The sequence below is a fragment of the Osmia lignaria genome, unplaced genomic scaffold, assembly GCF_051020975.1.
Source record: "Osmia lignaria lignaria isolate PbOS001 unplaced genomic scaffold, iyOsmLign1 scaffold0003, whole genome shotgun sequence".
Classification (NCBI taxonomy): Eukaryota; Metazoa; Arthropoda; class Insecta; order Hymenoptera; family Megachilidae; genus Osmia; species Osmia lignaria.
The window spans coordinates 19,430,094-19,454,877 of record NW_027478160.1 but is presented as its reverse complement, the minus strand read 5'-3'; positions in this window follow the sequence as shown (position 1 = coordinate 19,454,877).

Sequence of the window (24,784 nt, the reverse complement as noted above, 5' to 3'; positions counted from 1 at the left end):
CCGAAGCCGCACCAACATAATAGAGATACAGAAACACCGTGGCCCCTTTCTTTCAGATAACTCTGCACTATTGCGAGCTGGAAATGCCACTTCCAGTTTAGCTGTGCAGAAGAAGAACAACAAGAAGAAGAAATATCTCGAAATATGTCCGTCAGGCCCCTTCCCTTGAGATATATCTGCAAATATCTCGGAAACGAAGCGAGCTATGGCAAAATGTTAAGAGACCGTTTTTGTAGAGAATTATGTCTCCTACGAGTTATGTTCTATGATATTTTTTGATCAGAAGCGTAGTTTTCGAGATATATCGAGATATTTAAAAGTTCCGAAGCCGCACCAACATAATAGAGATACAGAAACACCGTGGCCCCTTTCTTTGAGATAACTCTGCACTAGTTCGGGCCGCAAATGCCACTTCCAGCTTAGCTGTGCAGAAGAAGAACAACAAGAAGAAGAAATATCTCGAAATATGTCCGTCAGGCCCCTTCCCTTGAGATATATCTGCAAATATCTCGGAAACGAAGCGAGCTATGGCAAAATGTTAAGAGACCTTTTTTGTAGAGAATTATGTTTTCTACAATTTATGTTCTATGATATTTTTTGATCAGAAGCATAGTTTTCGAGATATATCGAGATATTTAAAAGTTCCGAAGCCGCACCAACATAATAGAGATACAGAAACACCGTGGCCCCTTTCTTTGAGATAACTCTGCACTAGTTCGGGCCGCAAATGCCACTTCCAGCTTAGCTGTGCAGAAGAAGAACAACAAGAAGAAGAAATATTTCGAAATATGTCCGTCAGGCCCCTTCCCTTGAGATAAATCTGCATATATCTCGGAAACGAAGCGAGCTATGGCAAAATGTTAAGAGACCTTTTTTGTAGAGAATTAAGTTTCCTACTTTTTATGCTCATTGATATTTTTTGATCAGATGCGTAGTTCTCGAGATATATCAAGATATTTAAAAGTTCCGAAGCCGCACCAACATAATAGAGATACAGAAACACCGTGGCCCCTTTCTTTGAGATAACTCTGCACTATTGCGAGCTGCAAATGCCACTTCCAGTTTAGCTGTGCAGAAGGAGAACAACAAGAAGAAGAAATATCTCGAAATATGTCCGTCAGGCCCCTTCCCTTGAGATATATCTGCAAATATCTCGGAAACGAAACGAGCTATGGCAAAATGTTAAGAGACCTTTTTTGTAGAGAATCATGTTTCCTACAATTCATGTTCTATGATATTTTTTGATCAGAAGCGTAGTTTTCGAGATATATCGAGATATTTAAAAGTTCCGAAGCCGCACCAACATAATAGAGATACAGAAACACCGTGGCCCCTTTCTTTGAGATAACTCTGCACTAGTGCGGGCCGCAAATGCCACTTCCAGCTTAGCTGTGCAGAAGAAGAACAACAAGAAGAAGAAATATCTCGAAATATGTCCGTCAGGCCCCTTCCCTTGAGATATATCTGCAAATATCTCGGAAACGAAACGAGCTATGGCAAAATGTTAAGAGACCTTTTTTGTAGAGAATTATGTTTTCTACAATTTATGTTCTATGATATTTTTTGATCAGAAGCGTAGTTTTCGAGATATATCGAGATATTTAAAAGTTCCGAAGCCGCACCAACATAATAGAGATACAGAAACACCGTGGCCCCTTTCTTTGAGATAACTCTGCACTAGTTCGGGCCGCAAATGCCACTTCCAGCTTAGCTGTGCAGAAGAAGAACAACAAGAAGAAGAAATATCTCGAAATATGTCCGTCAGGCCCCTTCCCTTGAGATATATCTGCAAATATCTCGGAAACGAAGCGAGCTATGGCAAAATGTTAAGAGACCGTTTTTGTAGAGAATTATGTCTCCTACAAGTTATGTTCTATGATATTTTTTGATCAGAAGCGTAGTTTTCGAGATATATCGAGATATTTAAAAGTTCCGAAGCCGCACCAACATAATAGAGATACAGAAACACCGTGGCCCCTTTCTTTGAGATAACTCTGCACTATTGCGAGCTGCAAATGCTACTTCCAGCTTAGCTGTGCAGAAGAAGAACAACAAGAAGAAGAAATATCTCGAAATATGTCCGTCAGGCCCCTTCCCTTGAGATAAATCTGCATATATCTCGGAAACGAAGCGAGCTATGGCAAAATGTTAAGAGACCTTTTTTGTAGAGAATTAAGTTTCCTACTTTTTATGCTCTATGATATTTTTTGATCAGATGCGTAGTTCTCGAGATATATCAAGATATTTAAAAGTTCCGAAGCCGCACCAACATAATAGAGATACAGAAACACCGTGGCCCCTTTCTTTGAGATAACTCTGCACTATTGCGAGCTGCAAATGCCACTTCCAGTTTAGCTGTGCAGAAGAAGAACAACAAGAAGAAGAAATATCTCGAAATATGTCCGTCAGGCCCCTTCCCTTGAGATATATCTGCAAATATCTCGGAAACGAAACGAGCTATGGCAAAATGTTAAGAGACCTTTTTTGTAGAGAATTATGTTTCCTACAATTCATGTTCTATGATATTTTTTGATCAGAAGCGTAGTTTTCGAGATATATCGAGATATTTAAAAGTTCCGAAGCCGCACCAACATAATAGAGATACAGAAACACCGTGGCCCCTTTCTTTGAGATAACTCTGCACTAGTGCGGGCCGCAAATGCCACTTCCAGCTTAGCTGTGCAGAAGAAGAACAACAAGAAGAAGAAATATCTCGAAATATGTCCGTCAGGCCCCTTCCCTTGAGATATATCTGCAAATATCTCGGAAACGAAACGAGCTATGGCAAAATGTTAAGAGACCTTTTTTGTAGAGAATTATGTTTTCTACAATTTATGTTCTATGATATTTTTTGATCAGAAGCGTAGTTTTCGAGATATATCGAGATATTTAAAAGTTCCGAAGCCGCACCAACATAATAGAGATACAGAAACACCGTGGCCCCTTTCTTTGAGATAACTCTGCACTAGTTCGGGCCGCAAATGCCACTTCCAGCTTAGCTGTGCAGAAGAAGAACAACAAGAAGAAGAAATATCTCGAAATATGTCCGTCAGGCCCCTTCCCTTGAGATATATCTGCAAATATCTCGGAAACGAAACGAGCTATGGCAAAATCTTAAGAGACCTTTTTTGTAGAGAATTATGTTTCCTACAATTTATGTTCTATGATATTTTTTGATCAGAAGCGTAGTTTTCGAGATATATCGAGATATTTAAAAGTTCCGAAGCCGCACCAACATAATAGAGATACAGAAACACCGTGGCCCCTTTCTTTGAGATAACTCTGCACTAGTGCTAGCCGCAAAAGCCACTTCCAGCTTAGCTGTGCAGAAGAAGAACAACAAGAAGAAGAAATATCTCGAAATATGTCCGTCAGGCCCTTCCCTCGAGATAAATCTGCAAATATCTCGGAAACGAAGCGAGCTATGGCAAAATGTTAAGAGACCTTTTTTGTAGAGAATTCAGTTTCCTACTTTTTATGCTCATTGATATTTTTTGATCAGATGCGTAGTTCTCGAGATATATCAAGATATTTAAAAGTTCCGAAGCCGCACCAACATAATAGAGATACAGAAACACCGTGGCCCCTTTCTTTGAGATAACTCTGCACTATTGCGAGCTGCAAATGCCACTTCCAGTTTAGCTGTGCAGAAGAAGAACAACAAGAAGAAGAAATATCTCGAAATATGTCCGTCAGGCCCCTTCCCTTGAGATATATCTGCAAATATCTCGGAAACGAAACGAGCTATGGCAAAATGTTAAGAGACCTTTTTTGTAGAGAATTATGTTTCCTACAATTCATGTTCTATGATATTTTTTGATCAGAAGCGTAGTTTTCGAGATATATCGAGATATTTAAAAGTTCCGAAGCCGCACCAACATAATAGAGATACAGAAACACCGTGGCCCCTTTCTTTGAGATAACTCTGCACTAGTGCGAGCCGCAAATGCCACTTCCAGCTTAGCTGTGCAGAAGAAGAACAACAAGAAGAAGAAATATCTCGAAATATGTCCGTCAGGCCCCTTCCCTTGAGATAAATCTGCAAATATCTCGGAAACGAAGCGAGCTATGGCAAAATGTTAAGAGACCTTTTTTGTAGAGAATTATGTTTTCTACAATTTATGTTCTATGATATTTTTTGATCAGAAGCGTAGTTTTCGAGATATATCGAGATATTTAAAAGTTCCGAAGCCGCACCAACATAATAGAGATACAGAAACACCGTGGCCCCTTTCTTTGAGATAACTCTGCACTAGTTCGGGCAGCAAATGCCACTTCCAGCTTAGCTGTGCAGCAGAAGAACAACAAGAAGAAGAAATATCTCGAAATATGTCCGTCAGGCCCCTTCCCTTGAGATATATCTGCAAATATCTCGGAAACGAAACGAGCTATGGCAAAATCTTGAGAGACCTTTTTTGTAGAGAATTATGTTTCCTACAATTTATGTTCTATGATATTTTTAGATCAGAAGCGTAGTTTTCGAGATATATCGAGATATTTAAAAGTTCCGAAGCCGCACCAACATAATAGAGATACAGAAACACCGTGGCCCCTTTCTTTGAGATAACTCTGCACTATTGCGAGCTGCAAATGCTACTTCCAGCTTAGCTGTGCAGAAGAAGAACAACAAGAAGAAGAAATATCTCGAAATATGTCCGTCAGGCCCCTTCCCTTGAGATATATCTGCAAATATCTCGGAAACGAAACGAGCTATGGCAAAATGTTAAGAGACCTTTTTTGTAGAGAATTATGTTTCCTACAATTCATGTTCTATGATATTTTTTGATCAGAAGCGTAGTTTTCGAGATATATCGAGATATTTAAAAGTTCCGAAGCCGCACCAACATAATAGAGATACAGAAACACCGTGGCCCCTTTCTTTGAGATAACTCTGCACTAGTGCGGGCCGCAAATGCCACTTCCAGCTTAGCTGTGCAGAAGAAGAACAACAAGAAGAAGAAATATCTCGAAATATGTCCGTCAGGCCCCTTCCCTTGAGATATATCTGCAAATATCTCGGAAACGAAACGAGCTATGGCAAAATGTTAAGAGACCTTTTTTGTAGAGAATTATGTTTTCTACAATTTATGTTCTATGATATTTTTTGATCAGAAGCGTAGTTTTCGAGATATATCGAGATATTTAAAAGTTCCGAAGCCGCACCAACATAATAGAGATACAGAAACACCGTGGCCCCTTTCTTTGAGATAACTCTGCACTAGTGCTAGCCGCAAAAGCCACTTCCAGCTTAGCTGTGCAGAAGAAGAACAACAAGAAGAAGAAATATCTCGAAATATGTCCGTCAGGCCCTTCCCTCGAGATAAATCTGCAAATATCTCGGAAACGAAGCGAGCTATGGCAAAATGTTAAGAGACCTTTTTTGTAGAGAATTCAGTTTCCTATTTTTTATGTTCTATGATATTTTTTGATCAGATGCGTAGTTCTCGAGATATATCAAGATATTTAAAAGTTCCGAAGCCGCACCAACATAATAGAGATACAGAAACACCGTGGCCCCTTTCTTTCAGATAACTCTGCACTATTGCGAGCTGGAAATGCCACTTCCAGTTTAGCTGTGCAGAAGAAGAACAACAAGAAGAAGAAATATCTCGAAATATGTCCGTCAGGCCCCTTCCCTTGAGATATATCTGCAAATATCTCGGAAACGAAGCGAGCTATGGCAAAATGTTAAGAGACCGTTTTTGTAGAGAATTATGTCTCCTACAAGTTATGTTCTATGATATTTTTTGATCAGAAGCGTAGTTTTCGAGATATATCGAGATATTTAAAAGTTCCGAAGCCGCACCAACATAATAGAGATACAGAAACACCGTGGCCCCTTTCTTTGAGATAACTCTGCACTATTGCGAGCTGCAAATGCTACTTCCAGCTTAGCTGTGCAGAAGAAGAACAACAAGAAGAAGAAATATCTCGAAATATGTCCGTCAGGCCCCTTCCCTTGAGATAAATCTGCATATATCTCGGAAACGAAGCGAGCTATGGCAAAATGTTAAGAGACCTTTTTTGTAGACAATTAAGTTTTCTACTTTTTATGTTGTATGATATTTTTTGATCAGATGCGCTGTTCTCGAGATATATCAAGATATTTAAAAGTTCCGAAGCCGCACCAACATAATAGAGATACAGAAACACCGTGGCCCCTTTCTTTGAGATAACTCTGCACTAGTTCGGGCAGCAAATGCCACTTCCAGCTTAGCTGTGCAACAGAAGAACAACAAGAAGAAGAAATATCTCGAAATATGTCCGTCAGGCCCCTTCCCTTGAGATATATCTGCAAATATCTCGGAAACGAAACGAGCTATGGCAAAATCTTGAGAGACCTTTTTTGTAGAGAATTATGTTTCCTACAATTTATGTTCTATGATATTTTTAGATCAGAAGCGTAGTTTTCGAGATATATCGAGATATTTAAAAGTTCCGAAGCCGCACCAACATAATAGAGATACAGAAACACCGTGGCCCCTTTCTTTGAGATAACTCTGCACTATTGCGAGCTGCAAATGCTACTTCCAGCTTAGCTGTGCAGAAGAAGAACAACAAGAAGAAGAAATATCTCGAAATATGTCCGTCAGGCCCCTTCCCTTGAGATATATCTGCAAATATCTCGGAAACGAAACGAGCTATGGCAAAATGTTAAGAGACCTTTTTTGTAGAGAATTATGTTTCCTACAATTCATGTTCTATGATATTTTTTGATCAGAAGCGTAGTTTTCGAGATATATCGAGATATTTAAAAGTTCCGAAGCCGCACCAACATAATAGAGATACAGAAACACCGTGGCCCCTTTCTTTGAGATAACTCTGCACTAGTGCGGGCCGCAAATGCCACTTCCAGCTTAGCTGTGCAGAAGAAGAACAACAAGAAGAAGAAATATCTCGAAATATGTCCGTCAGGCCCCTTCCCTTGAGATATATCTGCAAATATCTCGGAAACGAAACGAGCTATGGCAAAATGTTAAGAGACCTTTTTTGTAGAGAATTATGTTTTCTACAATTTATGTTCTATGATATTTTTTGATCAGAAGCGTAGTTTTCGAGATATATCGAGATATTTAAAAGTTCCGAAGCCGCACCAACATAATAGAGATACAGAAACACCGTGGCCCCTTTCTTTGAGATAACTCTGCACTAGTGCTAGCCGCAAAAGCCACTTCCAGCTTAGCTGTGCAGAAGAAGAACAACAAGAAGAAGAAATATCTCGAAATATGTCCGTCAGGCCCTTCCCTCGAGATAAATCTGCAAATATCTCGGAAACGAAGCGAGCTATGGCAAAATGTTAAGAGACCTTTTTTGTAGAGAATTCAGTTTCCTACTTTTTATGTTCTATGATATTTTTTGATCAGATGCGTAGTTCTCGAGATATATCAAGATATTTAAAAGTTCCGAAGCCGCACCAACATAATAGAGATACAGAAACACCGTGGCCCCTTTCTTTCAGATAACTCTGCACTATTGCGAGCTGGAAATGCCACTTCCAGTTTAGCTGTGCAGAAGAAGAACAACAAGAAGAAGAAATATCTCGAAATATGTCCGTCAGGCCCCTTCCCTTGAGATATATCTGCAAATATCTCGGAAACGAAGCGAGCTATGGCAAAATGTTAAGAGACCGTTTTTGTAGAGAATTATGTCTCCTACAAGTTATGTTCTATGATATTTTTTGATCAGAAGCGTAGTTTTCGAGATATATCGAGATATTTAAAAGTTCCGAAGCCGCACCAACATAATAGAGATACAGAAACACCGTGGCCCCTTTCTTTGAGATAACTCTGCACTATTGCGAGCTGCAAATGCTACTTCCAGCTTAGCTGTGCAGAAGAAGAACAACAAGAAGAAGAAATATCTCGAAATATGTCCGTCAGGCCCCTTCCCTTGAGATAAATCTGCATATATCTCGGAAACGAAGCGAGCTATGGCAAAATGTTAAGAGACCTTTTTTGTAGAGAATTAAGTTTTCTACTTTTTATGTTGTATGATATTTTTTGATCAGATGCGCTGTTCTCGAGATATATCAAGATATTTAAAAGTTCCGAAGCTGCACCAACATAATAGAGGTACAGAAACACCGTGGCCTCTTTCTTTGAGATAACTCTGCACTATTGCGAGCTGCAAATGACACTTCCAGCTTAGCTGTGCAGAAGAAGAACAACAAGAAGAAGAAATATCTCGAAATATGTCCGTCAGGCCCCTTCCCTTGAGATATATCTGCAAATATCTCGGAAACGAAGCGGGCTATGGCAAAATGTTAAGAGACCGTTTTTGTAGAGAATTATGTCTCCTACAAGTTATGTTCTATGATATTTTTTGATCAGAAGCGTAGTTTTCGAGATATATCGAGATATTTAAAAGTTCCGAAGCCGCACCAACATAATAGAGATACAGAAACACCGTGGCCCCTTTCTTTGAGATAACTCTGCACTATTGCGAGCTGCAAATGCTACTTCCAGCTTAGCTGTGCAGAAGAAGAACAACAAGAAGAAGAAATATCTCGAAATATGTCCGTCAGGCCCCTTCCCTTGAGATAAATCTGCATATATCTCGGAAACGAAGCGAGCTATGGCAAAATGTTAAGAGACCTTTTTTGTAGAGAATTAAGTTTCCTACTTTTTATGCTCTATGATATTTTTTGATCAGATGCGTAGTTCTCGAGATATATCAAGATATTTAAAAGTTCCGAAGCCGCACCAACATAATAGAGATACAGAAACACCGTGGCCCCTTTCTTTGAGATAACTCTGCACTATTGCGAGCTGCAAATGCCACTTCCAGTTTAGCTGTGCAGAAGAAGAACAACAAGAAGAAGAAATATCTCGAAATATGTCCGTCAGGCCCCTTCCCTTGAGATATATCTGCAAATATCTCGGAAACGAAACGAGCTATGGCAAAATGTTAAGAGACCTTTTTTGTAGAGAATTATGTTTCCTACAATTCATGTTCTATGATATTTTTTGATCAGAAGCGTAGTTTTCGAGATATATCGAGATATTTAAAAGTTCCGAAGCCGCACCAACATAATAGAGATACAGAAACACCGTGGCCCCTTTCTTTGAGATAACTCTGCACTAGTGCGGGCCGCAAATGCCACTTCCAGCTTAGCTGTGCAGAAGAAGAACAACAAGAAGAAGAAATATCTCGAAATATGTCCGTCAGGCCCCTTCCCTTGAGATATATCTGCAAATATCTCGGAAACGAAACGAGCTATGGCAAAATGTTAAGAGACCTTTTTTGTAGAGAATTATGTTTTCTACAATTTATGTTCTATGATATTTTTTGATCAGAAGCGTAGTTTTCGAGATATATCGAGATATTTAAAAGTTCCGAAGCCGCACCAACATAATAGAGATACAGAAACACCGTGGCCCCTTTCTTTGAGATAACTCTGCACTAGTTCGGGCCGCAAATGCCACTTCCAGCTTAGCTGTGCAGAAGAAGAACAACAAGAAGAAGAAATATCTCGAAATATGTCCGTCAGGCCCCTTCCCTTGAGATATATCTGCAAATATCTCGGAAACGAAACGAGCTATGGCAAAATCTTAAGAGACCTTTTTTGTAGAGAATTATGTTTCCTACAATTTATGTTCTATGATATTTTTTGATCAGAAGCGTAGTTTTCGAGATATATCGAGATATTTAAAAGTTCCGAAGCCGCACCAACATAATAGAGATACAGAAACACCGTGGCCCCTTTCTTTGAGATAACTCTGCACTAGTGCTAGCCGCAAAAGCCACTTCCAGCTTAGCTGTGCAGAAGAAGAACAACAAGAAGAAGAAATATCTCGAAATATGTCCGTCAGGCCCTTCCCTCGAGATAAATCTGCAAATATCTCGGAAACGAAGCGAGCTATGGCAAAATGTTAAGAGACCTTTTTTGTAGAGAATTCAGTTTCCTATTTTTTATGTTCTATGATATTTTTTGATCAGATGCGTAGTTCTCGAGATATATCAAGATATTTAAAAGTTCCGAAGCCGCACCAACATAATAGAGATACAGAAACACCGTGGCCCCTTTCTTTCAGATAACTCTGCACTATTGCGAGCTGGAAATGCCACTTCCAGTTTAGCTGTGCAGAAGAAGAACAACAAGAAGAAGAAATATCTCGAAATATGTCCGTCAGGCCCCTTCCCTTGAGATATATCTGCAAATATCTCGGAAACGAAGCGAGCTATGGCAAAATGTTAAGAGACCGTTTTTGTAGAGAATTATGTCTCCTACAAGTTATGTTCTATGATATTTTTTGATCAGAAGCGTAGTTTTCGAGATATATCGAGATATTTAAAAGTTCCGAAGCCGCACCAACATAATAGAGATACAGAAACACCGTGGCCCCTTTCTTTGAGATAACTCTGCACTATTGCGAGCTGCAAATGCTACTTCCAGCTTAGCTGTGCAGAAGAAGAACAACAAGAAGAAGAAATATCTCGAAATATGTCCGTCAGGCCCCTTCCCTTGAGATAAATCTGCATATATCTCGGAAACGAAGCGAGCTATGGCAAAATGTTAAGAGACCTTTTTTGTAGACAATTAAGTTTTCTACTTTTTATGTTGTATGATATTTTTTGATCAGATGCGCTGTTCTCGAGATATATCAAGATATTTAAAAGTTCCGAAGCTGCACCAACATAATAGAGGTACAGAAACACCGTGGCCTCTTTCTTTGAGATAACTCTGCACTATTGCGAGCTGCAAATGACACTTCCAGCTTAGCTGTGCAGAAGAAGAACAACAAGAAGAAGAAATATCTCGAAATATGTCCGTCAGGCCCCTTCCCTCGAGATAAATCTTCAAATATCTCGGAAACGAAGCGAGCTATGGCAAAATGTTAAGAGACCTTTTTTGTAGAGAATTATGTTTTCTACAATTTATGTTCTATGATATTTTTTGATCAGAAGCATAGTTTTCGAGATATATCGAGATATTTAAAAGTTCCGAAGCCGCACCAACATAATAGAGATACAGAAACACCGTGGCCCCTTTCTTTGAGATAACTCTGCACTAGTTCGGGCCGCAAATGCCACTTCCAGCTTAGCTGTGCAGAAGAAGAACAACAAGAAGAAGAAATATTTCGAAATATGTCCGTCAGGCCCCTTCCCTTGAGATAAATCTGCATATATCTCGGAAACGAAGCGAGCTATGGCAAAATGTTAAGAGACCTTTTTTGTAGAGAATTAAGTTTTCTACTTTTTATGTTGTATGATATTTTTTGATCAGATGCGCTGTTCTCGAAATATATCAAGATATTTAAAAGTTCCGAAGCTGCACCAACATAATAGAGGTACAGAAACACCGTGGCCTCTTTCTTTGAGATAACTCTGCACTATTGCGAGCTGCAAATGCCACTTCCAGCTTAGCTGTGCAGAAGAAGAACAACAAGAAGAAGAAATATCTCGAAATATGTCCGTCAGGCCCCTTCCCTTGAGATAAATCTGCATATATCTCGGAAACGAAGCGAGCTATGGCAAAATGTTAAGAGACCTTTTTTGTAGAGAATTAAGTTTCCTACTTTTTATGTTCTATAATATTTTTTGATCAGATGCGTAGTTCTCGAGATATATCAAGATATTTAAAAGTTCCGAAGCCGCACCAACATAATAGAGATACAGAAACACCGTGGCTCCTTTCTTTGAGATAACTCTGCACTATTGCGAGCTGGAAATGCCACTTCCAGTTTAGCTGTGCAGAAGAAGAACAACAAGAAGAAGAAATATCTCGAAATATGTCCGTCAGGCCCCTTCCCTTGAGATAAATCTGCAAATATCTCGGAAACGAAGCGAGCTATGGCAAAATGTTAAGAGACCTTTTTTGTAGAGAATTAAGTTTCCTACTTTTTATGTTCTATGATATTTTTTGATCAGATGCGTGGTTCTCGAGATATATCAAGATATTTAAAAGTTCCGAAGCCGCACCAACATAATAGAGATACAGGAACACCGTGGCCCCTTTCTTTGAGATAACTCTGCACTATTGCGAGCTGGAAATGCCACTTCCAGTTTAGCTGTGCAGAAGGAGAACAACAAGAAGAAGAAATATCTCGAAATATGTCCGTCAGGCCCCTTCCCTTGAGATATATCTGCAAATATCTCGGAAACGAAACGAGCTATGGCAAAATCTTAAGAGACCTTTTTTGTAGAGAATTATGTTTCCTACAATTTATGTTCTATGATATTTTTTGATCAGAAGCGTAGTTTTCGAGATATATCGAGATATTTAAAAGTTCCGAAGCCGCACCAACATAATAGAGATACAGAAACACCGTGGCCCCTTTCTTTGAGATAACTCTGCACTAGTGCTAGCCGCAAAAGCCACTTCCAGCTTAGCTGTGCAGAAGAAGAACAACAAGAAGAAGAAATATCTCGAAATATGTCCGGCAGGCCCCTTCCCTCGAGATAAATCTGCAAATATCTCGGAAACGAAGCGAGCTATGGCAAAATGTTAAGAGACCTTTTTTGTAGAGAATTAAGTTTTCTACTTTTTATGTTGTATGATATTTTTTGATCAGATGCGCTGTTCTCGAGATATATCAAGATATTTAAAAGTTCCGAAGCTGCACCAACATAATAGAGGTACAGAAACACCGTGGCCTCTTTCTTTGAGATAACTCTGCACTATTGCGAGCTGCAAATGCCACTTCCAGCTTAGCTGTGCAGAAGAAGAACAACAAGAAGAAGAAATATCTCGAAATATGTCCGTCAGGCCCCTTCCCTTGAGATAAATCTGCAAATATCTCGCAAACGAAGCGAGCTATGGCAAAATGTTAAGAGACTTTATTTGTAGAGAATTAAGTTTCCTACTTTTTATGTTCTATGATATTTTTTGATCAGATGCGTAGTTCTCGAGATATATCAAGATATTTAAAAGTTCCGAAGCCGCACCAACATAATAGAGATACAGAAACACCGTGGCCCCTTTCTTTGAGATAACTCTGCGCTATTGCGAGCTGGAAACGCCACTTCCAGTTTAGCTGTGCAGAAGAAGAACAACAAGAAGAAGAAATATCTCGAAATATGTCCGTCAGGCCCCTTCCCTTGAGATATATCTGCAAATATCTCGGAAACGAAACGAGCTATGGCAAAATGTTAAGAGACCTTTTTTGCAGGGAATTATGTTTCCTATAATTTATGTTCTATGATATTTTTTGATCAGAAGCGTAGTTTTCGAGATATATCGAGATATTTAAAAGTTCCGAAGCCGCACCAACATAATAGAGATACAGAAACACCGTGGCCCCTTTCTTTGAGATAACTCTGCACTATTGCGACCTGCAAATGCCACTTCCAGCTTAGCTGTGCAGAAGAAGAACAACAAGAAGAAGAAATATCTCGAAATATGTCCGTCAGGCCCCTTCCCTTGAGATAAATCTGCAAATATCTCGAAAACGAAGCTAGCTATGGCAAAATGTTAAGAGACCTTTTTTGTAGAGAATGAAGGTTCCTACATTTTATGTCGTATGATATTTTTTGATCAGATTCGTATTTCTCGAGATATATCAAGATATTTAAAAGTTCCGAAGCCGCACCAACATAATAGAGATACAGAAACACCGTGGCCCCTTTCTTTCAGATAACTCTGCACTATTGCGAGCTGGAAATGCCACTTCCAGTTTAGCTGTGCAGAAGAAGAACAACAAGAAGAAGAAATATCTCGAAATATGTCCGTCAGGCCCCTTCCCTTGAGATATATCTGCAAATATCTCGGAAACGAAGCGAGCTATGGCAAAATGGTAAGAGACCTTTTTTGTAGAGAATTATGTTTCCTACTTTTTATGTTCTATGATATTTTTTGATCAGAAGCGTAGTTTTCGAGATATATGGAGATATTTAAAAGTTCCGAAGCCGCACCAACATAATAGAGATACAGAAACACCGTGGCCCCTTTCTTTGAGATAACTCTGCACTAGTGCGTGCCGCAAATGCCACTTCCAGCTTAGCTGTGCAGAAGAAGAACAACAAGAAGAAGAAATATTTCGAAATATGTCCGTCGGGCCCCTTCCCTTGAGATATATCTGCACATATCTCGGAAACGAAGCGAGCTATGGCAAAATGGTAAGAGACCTTTTTTGTAGAGAATTAAGTTTCCTACTTTTTATGTTCTATGATATTTTTTGATCAGACGCGTAGTTTTCGAGATATATCGAGATATTTAAAAGTTCCGAAGCCGCACCAACATAATAGAGATACAGAAACACCGAGGCCCCTTTCTTTGAGATATCTCTGCACTAGTGCGAGCCGCAAATGCCACTTCCAGCTTAGCTGTGCAGAAGAAGAACAACAAGAAGAAGAAATATCTCGAAATATGTCCGTCAGGCCCCTTCCCTCGAGATAAATCTGCAAATATCTCGGAAACCAAGCGAGCTATGGCAAAATGTTAAGAGACCTTTGTTGTAGAGAATTAAGTTTCCTACTTTTTATGTTCTATGATATTTTTTGATCAGATGCGTTGTTCTCGAGATATATCAAGATATCTAAAAGTTCCGAAGCCGCAACAACATAATAGAGATACAGAAACACCGTGGCCCCTTTCTTTGAGATAACTCTGCACTATTGCGAGCTGCAAATGCCACTTCCAGCTTAGCTGTGCAGAAGAAGAACAACAAGAAGAAGAAATATCGCGAAATATGTCCGTTAGGCCCCTTCCCTTGAGATAAATCTGCAAATATCTCGGAAACGAAGCGAGCTATGGCAAAATGTTAAGAGACCTTTTTTGTAGAGAATTAAGTTTTCTACTTTTTATGTTCTATGATATTTTTTGATCAGATGCGTTGTTCTCGAGATATATCAAGATATTTATAAGTTCCGAAGCCGCACCAACATAATAGAGATACAGAAACACCGTGGCCCCTTTCTTTGAGATAACTCTGCACTAATGCGAGCTGGAAATGCCACTTCCAGTTTAGCTGTGCAGAAGAAGAACAACAAGAAGAAGAAATATCTCGAAATATGTCCGTCAGGCCCCTTCCCTTGAGATAAATCTGCATATATTTCGGAAACGAAGCGAGCTATGGCAAAATGTTAAGAGACCTTTTTTGTAGAGAATTAAGTTTCCTGCTTTTTATGTTCTATGATATTTTTTGATCAGATGCGTGGTTCTCGAGATATATCAAGATATTTAAAAGTTCCGAAGCCGCACCAACATAATAGAGATACAGGAACACCGTGGCCCCTTTCTTTGAGATAACTCTGCACTATTGCGAGCTGGAAATGCCACTTCCAGTTTAGCTGTGCAGAAGGAGAACAACAAGAAGAAGAAATATCTCGAAATATGTCCGTCAGGCCCCTTCCCTTGAGATATATCTGCAAATATCTCGGAAACGAAACGAGCTATGGCAAAATCTTAAGAGACCTTTTTTGTAGAGAATTATGTTTCCTACAATTTATGTTCTATGATATTTTTTGATCAGAAGCGTAGTTTTCGAGATATATCGAGATATTTAAAAGTTCCGAAGCCGCACCAACATAATAGAGATACAGAAACACCGTGGCCCCTTTCTTTGAGATAACTCTGCACTATTGCGAGCTGGAAATGCCACTTCCAGTTTAGCTGTGCAGAAGAAGAACAACAAGAAGAAGAAATATCTCGAAATATGTCCGTCAGGCCCCTTCCCTTGAGATATATCTGCAAATATCTCGGAAACGAAGCGAGCTATGGCAAAATGTTAAGAAACCTTTTTTGTAGAGAATTATGTCTCCTACAAGTTATGTGCTATGATATTTTTTGATCAGAAGCGTAGTTTTCGAGATATATCGAGATATTTAAAAGTTCCGAAGCCGCACCAACATAATAGAGATACAGAAACACCGTGGCCCCTTTCTTTGAGATAACTCTGCACTATTGCGAGCTGCAAATGCTACTTCCAGCTTAGCTGTGCAGAAGAAGAACAACAAGAAGAAGAAATATCTCGAAATATGTCCGTCAGGCCCCTTCCCTTGAGATAAATCTGCATATATCTCGGAAACGAAGCGAGCTATGGCAAAATGTTAAGAGACCTTTTTTGTAGAGAATTAAGTTTTCTACTTTTTATGTTGTATGATATTTTTTGATCAGATGCGCTGTTCTGGAAATATATCAAGATATTTAAAAGTTCCGAAGCTGCACCAACATAATAGAGGTACAGAAACACCGTGGCCTCTTTCTTTGAGATAACTCTGCACTATTGCGAGCTGCAAATGCCACTTCCAGCTTAGCTGTGCAGAAGAAGAACAACAAGAAGAAGAAATATCTCGAAATATGTCCGTCAGGCCCCTTCCCTTGAGATAAATCTGCATATATCTCGGAAACGAAGCGAGCTATGGCAAAATGTTAAGAGACCTTTTTTGTAGAGAATTAAGTTTCCTACTTTTTATGCTCTATGATATTTTTTGATCAGATGCGTAGTTCTCGAGATATATCAAGATATTTAAAAGTTCCGAAGCCGCACCAACATAATAGAGATACAGAAACACCGTGGCCCCTTTCTTTGAGATAACTCTGCACTATTGCGAGCTGCAAATGCCACTTCCAGTTTAGCTGTGCAGAAGAAGAACAACAAGAAGAAGAAATATCTCGAAATATGTCCGTCAGGCCCCTTCCCTTGAGATATATCTGCAAATATCTCGGAAACGAAACGAGCTATGGCAAAATGTTAAGAGACCTTTTTTGTAGAGAATTATGTTTCCTACAATTCATGTTCTATGATATTTTTTGATCAGAAGCGCAGTTTTCGAGATATATCGAGATATTTAAAAGTTCCGAAGCCGCACCAACATAATAGAGATACAGAAACACCGTGGCCCCTTTCTTTGAGATAACTCTGCACTAGTGCGGGCCGCAAATGCCACTTCCAGCTTAGCTGTGCAGAAGAAGAACAACAAGAAGAAGAAATATCTCGAAATATGTCCGTCAGGCCCCTTCCCTTGAGATAAATCTGCATATATCTCGGAAACGAAGCGAGCTATGGCAAAATGTTAAGAGACCTTTTTTGTAGAGAATTAAGTTTCGTACTTTTTATGTTCTATGATATTTTTTGATCAGACGCGTAGTTTTCGAGATATATCGAGATATTTAAAAGTTCCGAAGCCGCACCAACATAATAGAGATACAGAAACACCGTGGCCCCTTTCTTTGAGATAACTCTGCACTATTGCGAGCTGGAAATGCCACTTCCAGTTTAGCTGTGCAGAAGAAGAACAACAAGAAGAAGAAATATCTCGAAATATGTCCGTCAGGCCCCTTCCCTTGAGATAAATCTGCATATATTTCGGAAACGAAGCGAGCTATGGCAAAATGTTAAGAGACCTTTTTTGTAGAGAATTAAGTTTCCTGCTTTTTATGTTCTATGATATTTTTTGATCAGATGCGTGGTTCTCGAGATATATCAAGATATTTAAAAGTTCCGAAGCCGCACCAACATAATAGAGATACAGGAACACCGTGGCCCCTTTCTTTGAGATAACTCTGCACTATTGCGAGCTGGAAATGCCACTTCCAGTTTAGCTGTGCAGAAGGAGAACAACAAGAAGAAGAAATATCTCGAAATATGTCCGTCAGGCCCCTTCCCTTGAGATATATCTGCAAATATCTCGGAAACGAAACGAGCTATGGCAAAATCTTAAGAGACCTTTTTTGTAGAGAATTATGTTTCCTACAATTTATGTTCTATGATATTTTTTGATCAGAAGCGTAGTTTTCGAGATATATCGAGATATTTAAAAGTTCCGAAGCCGCACCAACATAAGAGAGATACAGAAACACCGTGGCCCCTTTCTTTGAGATAACTCTGCACTATTGCGAGCTGGAAATGCCACTTCCAGTTTAGCTGTGCAGAAGAAGAACAACAAGAAGAAGAAATATCTCGAAATATGTCCGTCAGGCCCCTTCCCTTGAGATATATCTGCAAATATCTCGGAAACGAAGCGAGCTATGGCAAAATGTTAAGAAACCTTTTTTGTAGAGAATTATGTCTCCTACAAGTTATGTGCTATGATATTTTTTGATCAGATGCGTAGTTTTCGAGATATATCGAGATATTTAAAAGTTCCGAAGCCGCACCAACATAATAGAGATACAGAAACACCGTGGCCCCTTTCTTTGAGATAACTCTGCACTATTGCGAGCTGCAAATGCTACTTCCAGCTTAGCTGTGCAGAAGAAGAACAACAAGAAGAAGAAATATCTCGAAATATGTCCGTCAGGCCCCTTCCCTTGAGATAAATCTGCATATATCTCGGAAACGAAGCGAGCTATGGCAAAATGTTAAGAGACCTTTTTTGTAGAGAATTAAGTTTTCTACTTTTTATGTTGTATGATATTTTTTGATCAGATGCGCTGTTCTCGAAATATATCAAGATATTTAAAAGTTCCGAAGCTGCACCAACATAATAGAGGTACAGAAACACCGTGGCCTCTTTCTTTGAGATAACTCTGCACTATTGCGAGCTGCAAATGCCACTTCCAGCTTAGCTGTGCAGAAGAAGAACAACAAGAAGAAGAAATATCTCGAAATATGTCCGTCAGGCCCCTTCCCTTGAGATAAATCTGCATATATCTCGGAAACGAAGCGAGCTATGGCAAAATGTTAAGAGACCTTTTTTGTAGAGAATTAAGTTTCCTACTTTTTATGTTCTATGATATTTTTTGATCAGATGCGTAGTTCTCGAGATATATCAAGATATTTAAAAGTTCCGAAGCCGCACCAACATAATAGAGATACAGAAACACCGTGGCTCCTTTCTTTGAGATAACTCTGCACTATTGCGAGCTGGAAATGCCACTTCCAGTTTAGCTGTGCAGAAGAAGAACAACAAGAAGAAGAAATATCTCGAAATATGTCCGTCAGGCCCCTTCCCTTGAGATAAATCTGCAAATATCTCGGAAACGAAGCGAGCTATGGCAAAATGTTAAGAGACCTTTTTTGTAGAGAATTAAGTTTCCTACTTTTTATGTTCTATGATATTTTTTGATCAGATGCGTGGTTCTCGAGATATATCAAGATATTTAAAAGTTCCGAAGCCGCACCAACATAATAGAGATACAGGAACACCGTGGCCCCTTTCTTTGAGATAACTCTGCACTATTGCGAGCTGGAAATGCCACTTCCAGTTTAGCTGTGCAGAAGGAGAACAACAAGAAGAAGAAATATCTCGAAATATGTCCGTCAGGCCCCTTCCCTTGAGATATATCTGCAAATATCTCGGAAACGAAACGAGCTATGGCAAAATCTTAAGAGACCTTTTTTGTAGAGAATTATGTTTCCTACAATTTATGTTCTATGATATTTTTTGATCAGAAGCGTAGTTTTCGAGATATATCGAGATATTTAAAAGTTCCGAAGCCGCACCAACATAATAGAGATACAGAAACACCGTGGCCCCTTTCTTTGAGATAACTCTGCACTATTGCGAGCTGGAAATGCCACTTCCAGTTTAGCTGTGCAGAAGAAGAACAACAAGAAGAAGAAATATCTCGAAATATGTCCGTCAGGCCCCTTCCCTTGAGATATATCTGCAAATATCTCGGAAACGAAGCGAGCTATGGCAAAATGTTAAGAAACCTTTTTTGTAGAGAATTATGTCTCCTACAAGTTATGTGCTATGATATTTTTTGATCAGAAGCGTAGTTTTCGAGATATATCGAGATATTTAAAAGTTCCGAAGCCGCACCAACATAATAGAGATACAGAAACACCGTGGCCCCTTTCTTTGAGATAACTCTGCACTATTGCGAGCTGCAAATGCTACTTCCAGCTTAGCTGTGCAGAAGAAGAACAACAAGAAGAAGAAATATCTCGAAATATGTCCGTCAGGCCCCTTCCCTTGAGATAAATCTGCATATATCTCGGAAACGAAGCGAGCTATGGCAAAATGTTAAGAGACCTTTTTTGTAGAGAATTAAGTTTTCTACTTTTTATGTTGTATGATATTTTTTGATCAGATGCGCTGTTCTCGAAATATATCAAGATATTTAAAAGTTCCGAAGCTGCACCAACATAATAGAGGTACAGAAACACCGTGGCCTCTTTCTTTGAGATAACTCTGCACTATTGCGAGCTGCAAATGCCACTTCCAGCTTAGCTGTGCAGAAGAAGAACAACAAGAAGAAGAAATATCTCGAAATATGTCCGTCAGGCCCCTTCCCTTGAGATATATCTGCATATATCTCGGAAACGAAGCGAGCTATGGCAAAATGTTAAGAGACCTTTTTTGTAGAGAATTAAGTTTCCAACTTTTTATGCTCTATGATATTTTTTGATCAGATGCGTAGTTCTCGAGATATATCAAGATATTTAAAAGTTCCGAAGCCGCACCAACATAATAGAGATACAGAAACACCGTGGCCCCTTTCTTTGAGATAACTCTGCACTATTGCGAGCTGCAAATGCCACTTCCAGTTTAGCTGTGCAGAAGAAGAACAACAAGAAGAAGAAATATCTCGAAATATGTCCGTCAGGCCCCTTCCCTTGAGATATATCTGCAAATATCTCGGAAACGAAACGAGCTATGGCAAAATGTTAAGAGACCTTTTTTGTAGAGAATTATGTTTCCTACAATTCATGTTCTATGATATTTTTTGATCAGAAGCGTAGTTTTCGAGATATTTAAAAGTTCCGAAGCCGCACCAACATAATAGAGATACAGAAACACCGTGGCCCCTTTCTTTGAGATAACTCTGCACTAGTGCGGGCCGCAAATGCCACTTCCAGCTTAGCTGTGCAGAAGAAGAACAACAAGAAGAAGAAATATCTCGAAATATGTCCGTCAGGCCCGTTCCTTTGAGCTGAATCTGCAAATATCTCGGAAACGAAGCGAGCTATGGCAAAATGTTAAGAGACGTTTTTTGTAGAGAATTATGTTTCCTACAATTTATGTTCTATAATATTTTTCGATCAGAAGCGTAGTTTTCGAGATATATCGAGATATTTAAAAGTTCCGAAGCCGCACCAACATAATAGAGATACAGAAACACCGTGGCCCCTTTCTTTGAGATAACTCTGCACTAGTGCGAGCCGCAAATGCCACTTCCAGCTTAGCTGTGCAGAAGAAGAACAACAAGAAGAAGAAATATCTCGAAATATGTCCGTCAGGCCCCTTCCCTTGAGATAAATCTGCAAATATCTCGGGAACGAAGCGAGCTATGGCAAAATGTTAAGAGACCGTTTTTGTAGAGAATTAAGTTTCCTACTTTTTATGTTCTATGATATTTTTTGATCAGATGCGTGGTTCTCGAGATATATCAAGATATTTAAAAGTTCCGAAGCCGCACCAACATAATAGAGATACAGAAACACCGTGGCCCCTTTCTTAGAGATAACTCTGCACTATTGCGAGCTGCAAATGCCACTTCCAGCTTAGCTGTGCAGAAGAAGAACAACAAGAAGAAGAAATATCTCGAAATATGTCCGTCAGGCCCCTTCCCTTGAGATATATCTGCAAATATCTCGGAAACGAAGCGAGCTATGGCAAAATGTTAAGAGACGTTTTTTGTAGAGAATTATGTTTCCTACAATTTATGTTCTATGATATTTTTTGATCAGAAGCGTAGTTTTCGAGATATATCGAGATATTTAAAAGTTCCGAAGCCGCACCAACATAATAGAGATACAGAAACACCGTGGCCCCTTTCTTTGAGATAACTCTGCACTAGTGCGAGCCGCAAATGCCACTTCCAGCTTAGCTGTGCAGAAGAAGAACAACAAGAAGCAGAAATATCTCGAAATATGTCCGACAGGCCCCTTCCCTTGAGCTGAATCTGCAAATATCTCGGAAACGAAGCGAGCTATGGCAAAATGTTAAGAGACGTTTTTTGTAGAGAATTATGTTTCCTACAATTTATATTCTATGATATTTTTCGATCAGAAGCGTAGTTTTCGAGATATATCGAGATATTTAAAAGTTCCGAAGCCGCACCAAGATAATAGAGATACAGAAACACCGTGGCTCCTTTCTTTGAGATAACTCTGCACTAGTGCGAGCCGCAAATGCCACTTCCAGCTTAGCTGTGCAGAAGAAGAACAACAAGAAGAAGAAATATCTCGAAATATGTCCGTCAGGCCCCTTCCCTTGAAATAAATCTGCAAATATCTCGGAAAGGAAGCGAGCTATGGCAAAATGTTAAGAGACCTTTTTTGTAGAGAATTAAGTTTCCTACTTTTTATGTTCTATGATATTTTTCGATCAGACGCGTAGTTCTCGAGATATATCGAGATATGTAAAAGTTCCGAAGCCGCACCAACATAATAGGGATACAGAAACACCGTGGCCCCTTTCTTTGAGATAACTCTGCACTAGTGCGAGCCGCAAATGCCACTTCCAGCTTAGCTGTGCAGAAGAAGAACAACAAGAAGAAGAAATATCTCGAAATATGTCCGTCAGGCCCCTTCCCTTGAGATAAATCTGCAAATATCTCGGGAACGAAGCGAGCTATGGCAAAATGTTAAGAGACCTTTTTTGTAGAAAATTAAGTTTCCTACTTTTTATGTTCTATGATATTTTTTGATCAGATGCGTAGTTCTCGAGATATATCAAGATATTTAAAAGTTCCGAAGCCGCACCAACATAATAGAGATACAGAAACACCGTGGCCCCTTTCTTTGAGATAACTCTGCACTATTGCGAGCTGCAAATGCCACTTCCAGCTTAGCTGTGCAGAGGAAGAACAACAAGAAGAAGAAGTATCTCGAAATATGTCCGTCAGGCCCGTTCCTTTGAGCTGAATCTGCAAATATCTCGGAAACGAAGCGAGCTATGGCAAAATGTTAAGAGACGTTTTTTGTAGTGAATTATGTTTCCTACAATTTATGTTCTATGATATTTTTTGATCAGAAGCGTAGTTTTCGAGATATATCGAGATATTTAAAAGTTCCGAAGCCGCACCAACATAATAGAGATACAGAAACACCGTGGCCCCTTTCTTTGAGATAACTCTGCACTAGTGCGAGCCGCAAATGCCACTTCCAGCTTAGCTGTGCAGAAGAAGAACAACAAGAAGAAGAAATATCTCGAAATATGTCCGTCAGGCCCCTTCCCTTGAGATAAATCTGCAAATATCTCGGGAACGAAGCGAGCTATGGCAAAATGTTAAGAGACCTTTTTTGTAGAAAATTAAGTTTCCTACTTTTTATGTTCTATGATATTTTTTGATCAGATGCGTAGTTCTCGAGATATATCAAGATATTTAAAAGTTCCGAAGCCGCACCAACATAATAGAGATACAGAAACACCGTGGCCCCTTTCTTTGAGATAACTCTGCACTATTGCGAGCTGCAAATGCCACTTCCAGCTTAGCTGTGCAGAGGAAGAACAACAAGAAGAAGAAGTATCTCGAAATATGTCCGTCAGGCCCGTTCCTTTGAGCTGAATCTGCAAATATCTCGGAAACGAAGCGAGCTATGGCAAAATGTTAAGATACCTTTTTTGTAGAGAATTATGTTTCCTACAATTTATGTTCTATGATATTTTTTGATCAGATGCGTAGTTCTCGAGATATATCAAGATATTTAAAAGTTCCGAAGCCGCACCAACATAATAGAGATACAGAAACACCGTGGCCCCTTTCTTTGAGATATCTCTGCACTATTGCGAGCTGCAAATGCCACTTCCAGCTTAGCTGTGCTGAGGAAGAACAACAAGAAGAAGAAATATCTCGAAATATGTCCGTCAGGCCCCTTCCCTCGAGATAAATCTTCAAATATCTCGGAAACGAAGCGAGCTATGGCAAAATGTTAAGAGACCTTTTTTGTAGAGAATTATGTTTTCTACAATTTATGTTCTATGATATTTTTTGATCAGAAGCGTAGTTTTCGAGATATATCGAGATATTTAAAAGTTCCGAAGCCGCACCAACATAATAGAGATACAGAAACACCGTGGCCCCTTTCCTTGAGATAACTCTGCACTAGTTCGGGCAGCAAATGCCACTTCCAGCTTAGCTGTGCAGCAGAAGAACAACAAGAAGAAGAAATATCTCGAAATATGTCCGTCAGGCCCCTTCCCTTGAGATATATCTGCAAATATCTCGGAAACGAAACGAGCTATGGCAAAATCTTGAGAGACCTTTTTTGTAGAGAATTATGTTTCCTACAATTTATGTTCTATGATATTTTTTGATCAGAAGCGTAGTTTTCGAGATATATCGAGATATTTAAAAGTTCCGAAGCCGCACCAACATAATAGAGATACAGAAACACCGTGGCCCCTTTCTTTGAGATAACTCTGCACTAGTGCTAGCCGCAAAAGCCACTTCCAGCTTAGCTGTGCAGAAGAAGAACAACAAGAAGAAGAAATATCTCGAAATATGTCCGTCAGGCCCTTCCCTCGAGATAAATCTGCAAATATCTCGGAAACGAAGCGAGCTATGGCAAAATGTTAAGAGACCTTTTTTGTAGAGAATTCAGTTTCCTACTTTTTATGTTCTATGATATTTTTTGATCAGATGCGTAGTTCTCGAGATATATCAAGATATTTAAAAGTTCCGAAGCCGCACCAACATAATAGAGATACAGAAACACCGTGGCCCCTTTCTTTCAGATAACTCTGCACTATTGCGAGCTGGAAATGCCACTTCCAGTTTAGCTGTGCAGAAGAAGAACAACAAGAAGAAGAAATATCTCGAAATATGTCCGTCAGGCCCCTTCCCTTGAGATATATCTGCAAATATCTCGGAAACGAAGCGAGCTATGGCAAAATCTTAAGAGACCGTTTTTGTAGAGAATTATGTCTCCTACAAGTTATGTTCTATGATATTTTTTGATCAGAAGCGTAGTTTTCGAGATATATCGAGATATTTAAAAGTTCCGAA